The sequence below is a fragment of the Notamacropus eugenii genome, chromosome 6 (genome assembly GCF_028372415.1).
Source record: "Notamacropus eugenii isolate mMacEug1 chromosome 6, mMacEug1.pri_v2, whole genome shotgun sequence".
NCBI lineage: Eukaryota > Metazoa > Chordata > Mammalia > Diprotodontia > Macropodidae > Notamacropus > Notamacropus eugenii.
The window spans coordinates 205,569,126-205,583,600 of NC_092877.1; the positions used below are offsets into that span (position 1 = coordinate 205,569,126).

The following is a 14,475-nucleotide window of genomic DNA, read 5'->3' on the forward strand; positions in this document are numbered from 1 at the left end:
AAAGGTTGGATATATGAACTCTAAGGTTCCCTCCAGCTCAAAAAAACAAAACAAAACAAAACCGATACTAGGATTCTTTGTGGAGCTCCTAACCTGGCCCTTGGGCAGCTACGTAACATAGTGGAAGAGTGCCTTGCCTAGTGTCAGGAAGAACAGTTAAAAACTGGCCTCAGACACTTACTAGCTGTGTGACCCTTGCCAAGTCACCTAACCCTGTTTGCCCCTGGTATCCTTCTCTGTAAAGAGAAGGAAATGGCAAATCACTCCAGCATCGTTGCCAAGAAAACCCCAGATGGGGTCACAGAGACAAACACTCCTGAAAAATGACTAAATACTAACAGCCTGGCCCTGGGTCTTTATATGGGTCCAGAAGTGATCCTTCATTCAAGCTAAATGGCCCTCCAAATGATTTTATGACAGATAGCTCTCCCTCCAGGGGCGGGCAGATTGGGAACCACTACCTATCTGTACACAAAGCCTTAGAATTTCTCTGATCTTAAATTTGAAGAGCTTAAGTTTCCTGAGCCCACAAACATGAGCTAATCAGGAACGTTTGCTTGTCAGTGTTACTCCTTGAATTGATTTTCTTAATTAATTTTGAATTACATGAGGAAGAACGACACCTGGCATTATTCATGGTGCTGATAATTTGTGCTGTGCTGTCTACACTCATGATCAACATTCCGTGGTGGGTGAGATAGCTCAGAGCAAGTCTGCCCTGCCCTGGTCAGACATAGATGTTTTGGGGAAGGGGAAGGAGGGGAGGGGAAGAGGGTGTAGCATTAGGGTGAATATTTTTCACTGGCTTCTAGAGTTGTGCACACAAGAACACCTGGTTTGAATTGAAGTCTTGAATGCTTCCACCTGTAGGTCCAAAAAATTATCAGGTAAAAGTTATAATATGGACTCAGGGGATTCTGGTTACAAAAATGGTTTAACAAACCAAAGAAAGAGTGAAAAATATCAAACCACATGTTTGTGTGTGCTTTGATTATTTTCACTTGTCAGTTTTTTTTTTAATGCTATCATCCTAGTATGGTTTTTCAGTTTTGTGTGTGTGTGTGTGTGTGTGTGCGTGTGTGTGTGGTGTGATGGGTATATATATTCAGGTAGGTAGCAGAATTGAAAGAGGGCTGGAGATATCAGGGAGACCTGGCCTCACCTCCCCTGTTAGATAGTTAGTAGCTGAATAAAGATAGGAAACTCATTTGATATCTCTCAGCCTCAGTTTCCTCATCTATAAAATGAGAGTAGTAATATTACCTCCATCACAGGGTTATTGTGAAGATCCAATGAAATGGTGGATGTAAATTGTTTTGTGTAATCTTTAAAGAACTTCTCCTGTATTTCCTACCAGCAGCTGATTGTCTTTAGAGAAAGATGAGAATGTGAAAATCATCAAAATTAATGGTTCCCTATCCTTCTGGTTATGAGACCTCCTTTTTTTAGAGTTTTTTTTATTGATATCTTAGTTTTTATATCACTTATACTTCTCAAAGAGTCCTTTCCCTTCTTGTTCCAGAGAAGAAAAAAATTCAAAGTTCATCAATACATTTTGAAAGTCTGACATTATAGATATAGTTCCATATTCATGTTATCTAGATTATTTCAAAAGGTCATTTCATGCTCTAACCATCTGTGGATCTACAAGAGAAGGTATGGAGTAAAGTGGTTGTGGTATGCATGGAAAGGAGAGGGAAAGTTTTGTAAGAAATTAGGGAGGAAAGATCCAAAGGACCAATTCACAGTTTCAACAAGAGTTTAACTATTAACTTTCTTTCTTCTTAACTGTCCACATCTAAAGAAGACTGAATTTAAAAGTCTTGGTGGCTGAAAGGATGATGGCTCTTTCAGTAGATGTAGAAAAGTTAAGGATAGGGCTGGGTTTGAGAGAGGAGAGAAGATGAGTTTTATTTTGGATTGTCAAGTTCAAGGTATCAGTTGGGCATCCAGCCTCTGTAGAGATCAGGACAATCACTCTCATATCTTTTCATTTGGGCCAAGCTTTATCATTATACTTTGTTACACTTTAGTTTCAACTGTTTGGTTGCTGTTGTTTCCATTTGTTGCTGAAGGACTACACTGTGTTTATTGTTCTACTGATTCTGCTTACTTCGCTTTGCATCAGTCCACATTAGTCTTCCATGCTTTTTCTGCATTCATCATTTCTTATAAAATAATAACATTCCATTGTGTTCCTGTACCATAATTTGTTTAACTATTCCCCAGTCAATGGGTATCTACTGTATTTCCATTTCTTTGCCACTACAAGAAAAAGTGTTGCTCTATTTGGCATATATGTGGTCCTTTTTTAGTCATCAGGATAGATTCTTAGAAGTGGAATTCCTGGCTCAAAGAGTATGGATATTTTGGTCATTTTCTTAGAAGAGTTTTCAAAATTGCTTTCCAGAATACTTGGACCAATTCTCAGCTCCATCAACAGTGCATTAGTGTGATCATGAGGACTACTTTTTAAATGGCAAAAAAAACAATTTGCCACCCACCATTTGATAGTATCTGTTGATGTAGAAAATATATGGTGACAAAAAGCTGTTATGGATTCAGTAACATTTATAAGTTAATTTCTCTTTTACTCATCATAATAAAATCTATGTACATTTGAAAAATAGCAATACATATGTGAGTGAGATATTATTATTCCACTTATAGAAGACTCTTTGCTTATTTAATCATTCATGAATCCATTGAAATAATTCTGTAGCACCCCATGCCCCCAGGGATTCATGGTCCATAAGTTAACTGCTGATGTAAATTTTACCTTACTATTCAGAAAGTTACCTGTCCAGATGAATACATTATACATTGTCAGGAAATAATGGTGCTTTTTGATTATCAACTATTTAAGAGATCCAGTAGGAAGCACTATACTGTAATGGCTAGATTGCTGAGTCTGAAGTCAGGAAGACTAAATTCAGTCTTTCTCAGAAATTTCATAGCTATGTGAACATTGGTAAATCACTTTTCTGGGCCTGTTTCCTCATCTCTAAAATGGGAATAATACCTGCCTCACAGGATTGTTGTGAGGATCAAACAAGATAAGATAAAAGCACTTTATAAAACTTAAAGGAATATATTTAAGCTTTGATGACTTAAAACTGAACTAAGATTTCAGACACCTTATATAAATGTCAGTTGTTAATGAAGAATGTTAGCTCTAGAGGGCCTTAAAAACTCGAAAGAGAGTTTGAGTTAGCATGATTGGTAAGGGGAACCATTATGGATTCTTGATATTGAAAGAGAGGTGTTTAGAGAAGTTTAGTTCTGTAAGGCATTTTGACAGGATATTATAATATCAGAACTAAAAGCAGCCATATGTTCATAAATTTTTAACAACCAGCTCTCAAAGGGGGAAAAAATGTATGGTTAAAGCTAGACAATCAGCAAAACAATAAATCACCATCTGATTTGTAGTATTTGCCAGTTTCCAAGGCACAAATGCTCACATCGAAAATTTAACATTTGGCCCTCAAGAGCCTGTTCGAGCTGTTCCCAGCACACCCCTGGCTGAAAGGGACCTCCATCAATCACTGTTATTTTAGAGACTTCCATAGAGGGGATGCAACTGACCAAAGGTCTTATGCTGAATTAATAAAAGAGTCAAAGCTAGAACCCAGGTCTCCTGGCTTTCAGTTAAGTGTTTGAATTGCTGGCCAATGGAAGGGGAGGAATCAGACTAGTTTGGATTGGTACCAGAGGGCAGTACTAGGAATAATGGATAGAAAACTTGGTATAAAAGAAAGCAATAAGAGCTATCTTATAGCAGAAGAGGCCATCTTGGGAGATGGTGGGTCCCTCAGCACTTGAGATCCTTAAGAAGCTAGGTGATCATTGTCAAGTAGATGTTACATAGGAGTGTCTTTTTCAGGTGTGGCTTGGATTAGATGGTCTCTGAGATCCCTTCCAATTCAGGAAGTCTGTGATTTGATGAATGTATTACTTTTTCCCATTGTAGCCCATTGAAGAGTTATCTTCCTACATCTGTTTCATTTAAAAACAAGCCTGGAGAATAGAGTGAGTCTGGCATACCTGACTAAATAATAATGCATTTAATCTTTGTTTCACTCCAGAAATCCTTCAGAAGTATGCCAGATTTTACTGCGATTTCATTTGAATGCCATTTCACTTAATCTAATAATTTATGGCAGCCTTATATTTGTGCTAAAGAAAACATGCCAAAGGCCTGTTTGAAATCCAAATGGAAGATGAAATTATTACAACAGGATGAAGCTGTAACACACCCCAGACACATCACAGAAGAGAACAAGCCAAGTTGTTCAATTGTCTTATCTCCATCCATTCCTCCTTTCTCCTCTTTTTTTCTAATTGCTTTTGTGTCCATTTTCAAAGGCATAAATGTTGTGCTGTAAATTCTGCTGGGTTCTAGGGGGTTTTCTTGCTTTAGTGAGAAGATAAGAGCGTGGGGGAGAACAGGCAAGGAGACAAGGGTCACATTTTGCCTCATGGGTTCAAATGCTGAGTCCAGAAGAATTTGTAAAGGAGAATTCCAACATCAGCATTTTAATCCTATCTCATTTACCAAAAATATTCACTCCAGCACACAGAGATACATACACTTGAAATAATTCAGTTAACTCATCCAAGTCTTAATACAGCGCTCACCCAGGAGAGAGGGCTCCTGATCAGATGACTTGAATTTTCATCTTAAATTCAAGCTAATCTATTCCTGTATCACAAGCAACACCTCACAGGTCCATTCCAGTGTCATCCAGAGAATCTGGAATTAAAACCTACAAGGCCTGATGGTTGAGACCATTGTTGTATATATCCCAGACATGTTCCCATGTATTGGGAAACCAAGCATTTCATTGTATTTCCATGTCTATTTATAAAAGTCAATGCATATTCCAGAGTGGCCTCTAAGAGCAGCAGAACAATTCTCCAAGCTTTCTTGATGCTTCCCTAAGCCAATTCATTTAGACCCATACCCACTATGAATACCTGACACCATGAGCAAGGGCAAAGGTCCACCAGGGTAATGCATTCACCCAGCATCTGTGTGTGTGTGTGACTTTTCATCTAACCCTTGTAGCCATGGCTTCACCACAGACAGCAGACACATTGGCATGCCCATAGTCTTCTTCCCTTTCACCCACCTTTTTCCCCTGTGTGTTTCACCTGTCCAAAGAGCCTCATTGCTCCAAATCAGTGGAGTCAGAAGATGAGACACAAGAACCTATGTGTTCTGGATTTGATCTCACCACTCTGACTTCTAAGAGAAGAAACAAAGCTTTCTGAAAAATGAAGGGAAGATATCTAACTGTTCTGAAAAACCACAAGGTCAGAGAATTTAGACGTATGCCTGAGGACACACACACACAAACACACACACACACACACACACACACACACATACACACACGGTGGGGTAGTCCCCTCCCAGGTCCCTTTTCTCCCCCATAAGCTCCCTGCCTTGATTTACTGAAGATTTGGGGGTTTGTGTTTGGTGGTATATGTATGTGTGTATGTGTGTGTTTTCCCATAAAGATGCACTTCTTCTAGAGCTGCTAATATTTCTTTTTAGGGGGAGGGAGGAGAGGCGAACAGGGAGGAGCACCCTAAGAGAAAGATTAAGTTATATATAGATCCTGATAGTAATGTACCTGATAGTAATGGGCTGAGGAAAAGGAAACTCTCTGGGGTTCTGAATCAGTTGAGTCTACAAATATAAGCTAATCAAGAGTGTTTGCTTGCCAAAGTCATAATAGAAGTTGGTGTGTGTGTGTGTGTGTGTGGTGTGATGGGTATATATATTCAGGTAGGTAGCAGAATTGAAAGAGGGCTGGAGATATCAGGGAGACCTGGCCTCACCTCCCCTGTTAGATAGTTAGTAGCTGAATAAAGATAGGAAACTCATTTGATATCTCTCAGCCTCAGTTTCCTCATCTATAAAATGAGAGTAGTAATATTACCTCCATCACAGGGTTATTGTGAAGATCCAATGAAATGGTGGATGTAAATTGTTTTGTGTAATCTTTAAAGAACTTCTCCTGTATTTCCTACCAGCAGCTGATTGTCTTTAGAGAAAGATGAGAATGTGAAAATCATCAAAATTAATGGTTCCCTATCCTTCTGGTTATGAGACCTCCTTTTTTTAGAGTTTTTTTTATTGATATCTTAGTTTTTATATCACTTATACTTCTCAAAGAGTCCTTTCCCTTCTTGTTCCAGAGAAGAAAAAAATTCAAAGTTCATCAATACATTTTGAAAGTCTGACATTATAGATATAGTTCCATATTCATGTTATCTAGATTATTTCAAAAGGTCATTTCATGCTCTAACCATCTGTGGATCTACAAGAGAAGGTATGGAGTAAAGTGGTTGTGGTATGCATGGAAAGGAGAGGGAAAGTTTTGTAAGAAATTAGGGAGGAAAGATCCAAAGGACCAATTCACAGTTTCAACAAGAGTTTAACTATTAACTTTCTTTCTTCTTAACTGTCCACATCTAAAGAAGACTGAATTTAAAAGTCTTGGTGGCTGAAAGGATGATGGCTCTTTCAGTAGATGTAGAAAAGTTAAGGATAGGGCTGGGTTTGAGAGAGGAGAGAAGATGAGTTTTATTTTGGATTGTCAAGTTCAAGGTATCAGTTGGGCATCCAGCCTCTGTAGAGATCAGGACAATCACTCTCATATCTTTTCATTTGGGCCAAGCTTTATCATTATACTTTGTTACACTTTAGTTTCAACTGTTTGGTTGCTGTTGTTTCCATTTGTTGCTGAAGGACTACACTGTGTTTATTGTTCTACTGATTCTGCTTACTTCGCTTTGCATCAGTCCACATTAGTCTTCCATGCTTTTTCTGCATTCATCATTTCTTATAAAATAATAACATTCCATTGTGTTCCTGTACCATAATTTGTTTAACTATTCCCCAGTCAATGGGTATCTACTGTATTTCCATTTCTTTGCCACTACAAGAAAAAGTGTTGCTCTATTTGGCATATATGTGGTCCTTTTTTAGTCATCAGGATAGATTCTTAGAAGTGGAATTCCTGGCTCAAAGAGTATGGATATTTTGGTCATTTTCTTAGAAGAGTTTTCAAAATTGCTTTCCAGAATACTTGGACCAATTCTCAGCTCCATCAACAGTGCATTAGTGTGATCATGAGGACTACTTTTTAAATGGCAAAAAAAACAATTTGCCACCCACCATTTGATAGTATCTGTTGATGTAGAAAATATATGGTGACAAAAAGCTGTTATGGATTCAGTAACATTTATAAGTTAATTTCTCTTTTACTCATCATAATAAAATCTATGTACATTTGAAAAATAGCAATACATATGTGAGTGAGATATTATTATTCCACTTATAGAAGACTCTTTGCTTATTTAATCATTCATGAATCCATTGAAATAATTCTGTAGCACCCCATGCCCCCAGGGATTCATGGTCCATAAGTTAACTGCTGATGTAAATTTTACCTTACTATTCAGAAAGTTACCTGTCCAGATGAATACATTATACATTGTCAGGAAATAATGGTGCTTTTTGATTATCAACTATTTAAGAGATCCAGTAGGAAGCACTATACTGTAATGGCTAGATTGCTGAGTCTGAAGTCAGGAAGACTAAATTCAGTCTTTCTCAGAAATTTCATAGCTATGTGAACATTGGTAAATCACTTTTCTGGGCCTGTTTCCTCATCTCTAAAATGGGAATAATACCTGCCTCACAGGATTGTTGTGAGGATCAAACAAGATAAGATAAAAGCACTTTATAAAACTTAAAGGAATATATTTAAGCTTTGATGACTTAAAACTGAACTAAGATTTCAGACACCTTATATAAATGTCAGTTGTTAATGAAGAATGTTAGCTCTAGAGGGCCTTAAAAACTCGAAAGAGAGTTTGAGTTAGCATGATTGGTAAGGGGAACCATTATGGATTCTTGATATTGAAAGAGAGGTGTTTAGAGAAGTTTAGTTCTGTAAGGCATTTTGACAGGATATTATAATATCAGAACTAAAAGCAGCCATATGTTCATAAATTTTTAACAACCAGCTCTCAAAGGGGGAAAAAATGTATGGTTAAAGCTAGACAATCAGCAAAACAATAAATCACCATCTGATTTGTAGTATTTGCCAGTTTCCAAGGCACAAATGCTCACATCGAAAATTTAACATTTGGCCCTCAAGAGCCTGTTCGAGCTGTTCCCAGCACACCCCTGGCTGAAAGGGACCTCCATCAATCACTGTTATTTTAGAGACTTCCATAGAGGGGATGCAACTGACCAAAGGTCTTATGCTGAATTAATAAAAGAGTCAAAGCTAGAACCCAGGTCTCCTGGCTTTCAGTTAAGTGTTTGAATTGCTGGCCAATGGAAGGGGAGGAATCAGACTAGTTTGGATTGGTACCAGAGGGCAGTACTAGGAATAATGGATAGAAAACTTGGTATAAAAGAAAGCAATAAGAGCTATCTTATAGCAGAAGAGGCCATCTTGGGAGATGGTGGGTCCCTCAGCACTTGAGATCCTTAAGAAGCTAGGTGATCATTGTCAAGTAGATGTTACATAGGAGTGTCTTTTTCAGGTGTGGCTTGGATTAGATGGTCTCTGAGATCCCTTCCAATTCAGGAAGTCTGTGATTTGATGAATGTATTACTTTTTCCCATTGTAGCCCATTGAAGAGTTATCTTCCTACATCTGTTTCATTTAAAAACAAGCCTGGAGAATAGAGTGAGTCTGGCATACCTGACTAAATAATAATGCATTTAATCTTTGTTTCACTCCAGAAATCCTTCAGAAGTATGCCAGATTTTACTGCGATTTCATTTGAATGCCATTTCACTTAATCTAATAATTTATGGCAGCCTTATATTTGTGCTAAAGAAAACATGCCAAAGGCCTGTTTGAAATCCAAATGGAAGATGAAATTATTACAACAGGATGAAGCTGTAACACACCCCAGACACATCACAGAAGAGAACAAGCCAAGTTGTTCAATTGTCTTATCTCCATCCATTCCTCCTTTCTCCTCTTTTTTTCTAATTGCTTTTGTGTCCATTTTCAAAGGCATAAATGTTGTGCTGTAAATTCTGCTGGGTTCTAGGGGGTTTTCTTGCTTTAGTGAGAAGATAAGAGCGTGGGGGAGAACAGGCAAGGAGACAAGGGTCACATTTTGCCTCATGGGTTCAAATGCTGAGTCCAGAAGAATTTGTAAAGGAGAATTCCAACATCAGCATTTTAATCCTATCTCATTTACCAAAAATATTCACTCCAGCACACAGAGATACATACACTTGAAATAATTCAGTTAACTCATCCAAGTCTTAATACAGCGCTCACCCAGGAGAGAGGGCTCCTGATCAGATGACTTGAATTTTCATCTTAAATTCAAGCTAATCTATTCCTGTATCACAAGCAACACCTCACAGGTCCATTCCAGTGTCATCCAGAGAATCTGGAATTAAAACCTACAAGGCCTGATGGTTGAGACCATTGTTGTATATATCCCAGACATGTTCCCATGTATTGGGAAACCAAGCATTTCATTGTATTTCCATGTCTATTTATAAAAGTCAATGCATATTCCAGAGTGGCCTCTAAGAGCAGCAGAACAATTCTCCAAGCTTTCTTGATGCTTCCCTAAGCCAATTCATTTAGACCCATACCCACTATGAATACCTGACACCATGAGCAAGGGCAAAGGTCCACCAGGGTAATGCATTCACCCAGCATCTGTGTGTGTGTGTGACTTTTCATCTAACCCTTGTAGCCATGGCTTCACCACAGACAGCAGACACATTGGCATGCCCATAGTCTTCTTCCCTTTCACCCACCTTTTTCCCCTGTGTGTTTCACCTGTCCAAAGAGCCTCATTGCTCCAAATCAGTGGAGTCAGAAGATGAGACACAAGAACCTATGTGTTCTGGATTTGATCTCACCACTCTGACTTCTAAGAGAAGAAACAAAGCTTTCTGAAAAATGAAGGGAAGATATCTAACTGTTCTGAAAAACCACAAGGTCAGAGAATTTAGACGTATGCCTGAGGACACACACACACAAACACACACACACACACACACACACACACACATACACACACGGTGGGGTAGTCCCCTCCCAGGTCCCTTTTCTCCCCCATAAGCTCCCTGCCTTGATTTACTGAAGATTTGGGGGTTTGTGTTTGGTGGTATATGTATGTGTGTATGTGTGTGTTTTCCCATAAAGATGCACTTCTTCTAGAGCTGCTAATATTTCTTTTTAGGGGGAGGGAGGAGAGGCGAACAGGGAGGAGCACCCTAAGAGAAAGATTAAGTTATATATAGATCCTGATAGTAATGTACCTGATAGTAATGGGCTGAGGAAAAGGAAACTCTCTGGGGTTCTGAATCAGTTGAGTCTACAAATATAAGCTAATCAAGAGTGTTTGCTTGCCAAAGTCATAATAGAAGTTGGTGTGTGTGTGTGTGTGTGTGTGTGTGTGTGTGTGTGTGTAGGTGGGTGGGGGAGTGTGGGTGGGTGGGTGTGGGTGTGTATCTCAACTCTGACTTCATTATCAGATGCAATCCTTAATTGATTGAAAACATGAATGCAATCAAGAACAGTGAATGGATTCCACTAGGGAAATATGGCAACAACGTGTGAGGCCTCAAGTTGGCTCGTGGCCTGGATTATAGTCAGAATAACACTGTGGGTGAACAGGCTACAAATATGGAGAATATCAGAAATCTAAGATTGACCCAGAATGGATTATGATGGTAATGTGTCCAAAGCTAAACAACAAGATCTTGACTTCCTATGGACTAAGCAAGACAATAGCTTAAGCATGCCCTCTGTTTAGAAACCTAGCATTGCATTATGGTGGCCATCTACATGAATTGTACTTCCTTTGGGGTTTGCAGGATGAAGACAAATCTCTCCCCATTGTCACAAGAAGCAGTGGGGGCAGATTTAAAAGTGGTTCCAATAATTCCCTGTGCTGTGGGACGATGAGCACAAACTCAAGCTGGAACTTTGAGGCCAGGAGTAAGGTCATTCTATTTCTCCCTGGACTTGTCTCCCTAAGTGCTCCCTAAAAACCTCAGTATCTCTTTGTGAAACAGATTCCTCTCTGAAAAGAAGCAAAGCAACCAGATTCAGCCTCAGGGAATCCACTGCTTTCCAGTTTGCTTGGAGGAAAGGTGGGAAGGTGGGAAGGAAGGAACAGTTCTCAAGCTTCTTGTACAAATCCCCCAGAGTTTCTGCGACAGTGTTATGACCCATATCACCTCCTCACCAAAGAGAAAGCCTTGACCTCACATGTGTACATGAACTACACACACACACATACACACACACACACACACACACACACACACACACCAAAACAACAATAAAAAACCTAGCTCTACTAGACAGTGATTTGAACCTCAGTATCTCTGGTTTCCCTTTAACAATTGGAGTTAACCCTTAGAAAAGAGCCAGTAGGTTGACACAAAGCTGCAAATGGAGGAATCCATCTGCAGCCAACTCAGCCAACATCCTCAGTTCACATTTTGTCTCTAACACCACAAAACAACTCTAGTGGAACCCTGATAGGGGCCTATTACCCACCTGTTCTATCTTAATAGGCGATAGTAGGACCAGGCATTAGAGTTCCTGGATTCTAATTCTTGTTCTTTTTGACCTAGGGTAACTTCTCTGAAAGGCATTTTTTTCTCATTGAAAATGGAGATGATACATATTGTGATTATTTCTTAAGGTTATAAGGATGAAACGATAAAATATATCATGAAACACTTAACAAATTAGAATACTATGGAAAGGTGGTTATTACTTTGTAAAACTGTTATGGTATGAAGTTATTGAAATTTAGATAGTAAGCCATTTTGTAGCAGGGTTCTGCAATATAGTTCCAAATAGAATCCAAATTTATTTAACTGTCTTCTGACCCCTTTGCTCTCAGAGAGACATTGATCTAGACCATGATGGAATTTTGGAAAACATTAAGGTCTATTCTTTCCCTCCCTAAGAGAAAATGTTCTATAATTCAGCTAACTTGGATTTGTGTAGAAAGGAAATAACCACTTCCCACTCCTCCCCAGATAAAGAGACTACCAACGCCTTGCAAAAAGGGTTTCTTCACTCTTGAACAGCCTCAAAGAAATGTAGATGGGCCTTCTTGGAGCAGCCACACACGACTGGTCATTCTCTTGTGGCTCCTGTTCCTCTTCCTGTGAAGGCTTTTCTAGCCCCATCTCACTCGTGCTACCACTCCTTATCATTGCCTAGTTTGTTTGAAAGGATGACAGGAATCTTTCTGGAAGCCCTTAAGTAGGCTGCCAGCTGCTCAGCCAGTCTCTCTTTCAGCCAGGCGTAAGCCTGAGGCGGTTGAAAGCTTTCGCTTTCCTGCTTGAGGAATACATTCCCCAGCAGGAAGAGGAGAATTGAAATAATTATGATCAAAGCATGACTGATACCAAATCCTCTTGGAATAGATTTACACAGTGGAAATTTTCCCCAACTGCTGGTTGAAATTTCCCCACATATGTTTCCCTCCCCTCTCCCCCAACAACTAGTACTTCTAATGAAATATCACTTGAATATTCATGGAGATTTGTGATAATGGTTGGAAAAATATGATAATGAGTGTCAGGTTTACTGACAGGGCTAGAAGGATTCATCAAGTGTTTGATCCCTCTACAGTAGTCAAGACTGTATAGATCGATGAGCTCCCATACTGGAAGCAGCTTCTTGGGCAACCAATTCAAATGCTTTTTATGACCTCTAATGGCCTCTTTAAGCTTCCTACTTCCATCTCGATAGCTCTCATTGTATTTTTCAATTCCTTCTCTTTCTCTAAGTTCCCATAAAACTGTCTAGCTGTCTCTTTGACACATTCAGGCTTATACTGCTTTGGATTCAGTGGACTTTTTGAGAAATTTGTCCTTTGAGTAAAACCCTTCCACCCCAATTCCCAGTTATGCCTTAAAACCTAAACTGAACCTCCCAGACTTTAAATGCCCCATCAATGTGAAATGTTATCTCATTGGATTTTATGAGACTGCTATTTGGGTTGATTGTATTAGTTTATCTAGAAGCCATAGTTCCAGTAAAAAATAAATTCAGGTTCAAGTTTTGGCATCCTTCTTCACACCAGAAAGTCAGTCTTTACATCTATTATTCGGAAGCCTCATGTACATATAGCCTACTGTGCGTGATATTGCAATTTTTTTTGTAAGTTCTTGCAAAGGAAGTCTGTCAGAATCCCTGTCATCCTTGCTTCCCAGCACAATGTAGGTGTGATGTGTATGCACAGATATCATTCTCCATATCCCAAAGATCATCATGCTGATACTATAGCTAGCTAGAGTCTCCTTTATCACCATAAAATCCAGTGGGGCTCAGTCAAATCTCTAAGGTTAACTTCTTTAGGTTTTATTTTTCAAAGACTGTATGACTGAGAACCCTTTTCAATGAAAATATGGGCTTTTTTGTGTAAAAGTTACCTCTGAGACCAGTACCTTTTAATTTATCAATTGCAAATAGAAATTAAATGAGCTCCATTATCCTTTTCAAATCTTGCTTTTGGGTTCTTACTGACATAACTAAGCAAAGTAGTTGCCAAAATCCTTCCATGGTGATATTCACTATATTGCGTTTATGTTTATTTCCTCATTCACCTGGTAGGGGGACCTTTATAACACAATGTGTAATTAGGATAACAGGAAGGTATAAAATCAGATACTGAAGGTTGAGAAAGGTTTGCCTCAGTCAGAGGTAATGCTTTTTTATCTCCAGCACATCTCGTGGAAGATAGGAAAATGTTCAGAACAAATATTCAATTATTATAGCCTGTCAGAGGGAGACAGTAGCAGAATAATGTGTGATCTGAATCCATACAACCTGTTCATTGATTAGTCACTTTTGCTTCCAGCAGTTAATATCTGTGTAGATTTAAGACCTTTATAGCACTTCTTCTGAATTCTCTATTTTCTTTCAGCATACGTATATATGTACATAGATATATATGCATGCATGCCATATGCATATATACATATAGACAGACCATCATCCCCTCTACATTTGTGGGTTTCATATTTGAGGTTTTCACTATTTGTGGATTGGCCATCAATAATTAAATGGGAATCTTTGGAGATTTGCAAAGTACTGCAGAAAATCACAGATGCATGTAAAGAAAGCTAAAAAAATTTAGTGTCATAAATCCATAAATATCACATATTATTGATTTACTTTATATTTACTACCATAAGTTTATATACATTTGTTATAAATAGTCAAATTTTATTAGTTGTCAGTGTGCTGAAGAACTACAAGTCCTTCACTCTCTTTGGGAACACCTCTTCTTTGTCTCTCTACCATTCAGACTCAGTCACATGATTTTCCCCCACCATGACCTTTGTATCTTGTGCTTTTCCTTGGAGAAGAAAATCTGTGGAGCAGTTGTTGCAGCTGCAGCTACATCTACACCTGTGGCTGCATAGATTCT

The 14,475-nt window shown here is 38.8% G+C and overlaps 1 protein-coding gene across 2 annotated transcripts in view; it reads left to right on the top strand.

The window, feature by feature from the left end:
• SH3RF3 (SH3 domain containing ring finger 3) overlaps nucleotides 1–14,475 on the top strand; it is a 617,431-nt gene that overhangs the window by 557,526 nt on the left and 45,430 nt on the right. The gene's annotated exons all lie outside the window — the stretch shown is intronic.